A 3105-nucleotide genomic window follows, 5' to 3' on the forward strand; every position below is an offset into this window, starting at 1 on the left:
ACCCCACCCTCCTCCCCCATCACGGTCGCTGAAAAGAGGATAAGAAACGCAGAGGGGAAACAACCGTGCGTCATAACGACGCTTTTACGCACAGGGCCTCCAGATTTCTGCGCATTCACGCTTTGCTGAAGTGTCCTTGAGCAATACTGACCCGGTCCTGACCCTGGTGGGGTTTCTAGAGTGTTGGGAGATAAATGATCACATCATCAATAACAGCTCATCGTGTTTTATTTCTTTGGATGATGGATCGGGATGATCCAATAAAGAGGAGAACTCACGTGGGCTGCAGGACCATAACTGGATTAGCTCCATGTGTAACGCGGCTAATGAGTGGGGGATGGCTGGGGTATTTAACACAGAAATGTCTTTCTGCATCTCCTAGGTTCAGATATAAATCGGTTATAGCAGCACAATTCGATCGAGTCTCTATTTCTCTGCAAACTCCATAATGATTGACAGTCGAACTGCGCAGCCTCAGAGAGGTTGTTTTCTTTTTCCAACAGGGGGCAGAGTCAGTCCGCGTAAAATCTCCCCTCTGGTTTGGGTTCCCCTCTGCCTCGCGGAGGGGCGCCTGCGCTCTGAGGTGTGTCTCCCCCCACCTGAGAGAAGCTTCAGCCAGCTGCTCGAGGTGTGAACACGTGTGGGAAATCGAACCAGCGTGCGGGGCACCATGAGCGCAGAACTTTTCTCCTTTTCCTTAACGATGAAACGACTTTTCATTCCTGAATATGAAACTTTTCAGAAAGCACTGTATTTTTTTGTAGGGGGGCTCATGGGGGCTCACTGATACACCGAGGTCCTGACCTCGGGGCCGGCTGCTGCAGAGTTGTGGTTTCATGCTTTTTTCCATGCTTAATTAAGTTTCTCTTAAAGGAGTTTCTGACTGCGTGGTCCTGGCTCATAAATTAAACCATTAAACACGACAAGTACACGTAGAGTCTCTTTTTTCTTCTATCACGTGCACGACTTTATTTATTTAGGTAAAAGCATTTTCTTCATAAAATCCCCCACTTTCCCATTCAGATTCTCTAAGGTTTCCTCAAATATTTTTATATTCCTTCAAGGAATTTTAGTCCATCTGAGGATTACACGCTTGCATCTTTTTTTTTTCAATAAGGAGTTAAGTTTTCTCTTTTACATTTACTTAAAAGTTACTTTTTATAATGATTTTTTCACTGCTGTGAGAAGTCTCCAGCCACAATTTATTTCAAAAATGTGTATTTTAGGTTACATTGGCAAATATTCATCTTATTTTCTGATTTTCTGCCATTTTTATGACAATAAAAGCACTTTGAATTGTCTCTGTACATGAAATGTGCTATACAAATAAACTTGCCTTGCCTTGCCTAATTGTTGTGAAATTTAACATCAAAATATTGGTTATTTGTAAATGTGACATGTAATCTCTGGTTGATTGCATAAGATGTTGCTGTCTGTTTTTTCACATTTACTTTCATTAAATCTATGGAGTTCAAATCTTCTACATAAGAGCTGCTTCTAATTCAACAATTCTGTTGTAAATAAAGCTTTTAGCATTTATTTATTAAAAACTACAATACATTTAAAGCATCTTTTCACGTTTAAAAGGTTCAAACTCACTAATTAAAATGTAAGAGTTTTCCTCTAACTTTGAACCAGTTCAATACGCATGCGTGACTAGAAAAATAAACAACGAAGGGAAAGATTAAGAAGAGTCTCAATAGTGAGCAGGAAAATGCTTTTTCTGTGTGTGTGTGTGTGTGTGTGGGGGGGGGGGGGCAGTCAATGTGAGACTTTGGAGCTGGACACATTATAAACGATCTTCATTTTTCACCTGAAATTCACTTAAAGTTTATAAATAAATAGTTTGTCAAAGTCTATGTGGATGCAACCTGGATTCTGTGGCGCGTTCCAGACGCGTCTAATATTCTTTTTTTTAATGACTTTTGTATCAATCAACAGTACATCATAAAAAAAATTAAAAATAATGTAAAAATTGATTTTTATGTTCAAATGTTAAAGTTTGCACCACTCATTTCCAGTTTAAATACGTTTCTGGGAACAGTTATTTTTTTCTGAACGTTTTTAGGGGTAAAGAACTTATTTAACGCAAAAAAGTGTGCACAAAACCGTCTTCCAGCCACACGAGAACTTAAAAACCCAACACAATCAAGAAAAAAATATGCGTTTTCAGATGAACAAACATTGAAGCCCCCTAAATCCATTCAGGGTTTTCAAGGCTTCTCCATCAGTTATTTTATTATGAACACGCAGAGGCGATACTGAAATGAAACAAATAAATAACCCAACAGCCCGGAAAGAGATTATTTCTAATCTGTTTCCCAACCCGGAGCCAGAACGGACTTTGGACAGAGCGAGGAGTCAGAGGTCAGTCCGATAGCGGCAGCGTGTGTGGCCATGCGGGAGACTGCAGTTATCCCTCCTCCATCACGCACGAGCCGCTGCATGGGAGATGAGTGCACCACCCTGAGGAAGAGGAGGAGGAGGAGGAGGACACCCAACTGCAACATGCCAGGCTTCAAAAGGAAGACGTTTTCCTGCAGGCGCTCATGCAAATGAAACACATCGACCTGCTCCTGCTGCCGCTGCTGGACAGCTTTTCAGAGAAAGGGGGAATTCCTCTCTGCAGCGTTCCTGCTCCGCTCTGCCTCTTGATTTTAGTCTATGACGTCACATTTTGACAGTTTAACTAGTAACTGTTGGTAGTCTCTGGAAGGGAAGTTCCCTAATCAAAAAAAGCACACAGAGGGGATGGACAGTCAAATACTGTTCCATCTTAAGCAGATGCTTCAACAAAACGCGCAAAGATTTACGCATCCATTTGGTTTGAAATAATGTGCTTTAAGTCGCTTTAGCAGTTGGAATATCATGTTTGTGTCTGGTGAATTTTCATCTTTAATCTTTTTTCCAACCTTCTGACTACTAGGAATGCACATGTGTCCTCTGAAGAGGACGTTTCTGAACCTTTAAATGCCCAAACTCATGCGTAATACCAGATTAACTCATTTTGGTACCCATAAAGAACAGTTGGTGCTTTTCAGTAATAGTAGGGGAGACCGGGGACAATTGTAACACTTTTTTCCTAATTGGTCATAGCAACGTAAC

Source organism: Oryzias melastigma, linkage group LG20 (genome assembly GCF_002922805.2).
Source record: "Oryzias melastigma strain HK-1 linkage group LG20, ASM292280v2, whole genome shotgun sequence".
NCBI classification, from domain to species: domain Eukaryota; kingdom Metazoa; phylum Chordata; class Actinopteri; order Beloniformes; family Adrianichthyidae; genus Oryzias; species Oryzias melastigma.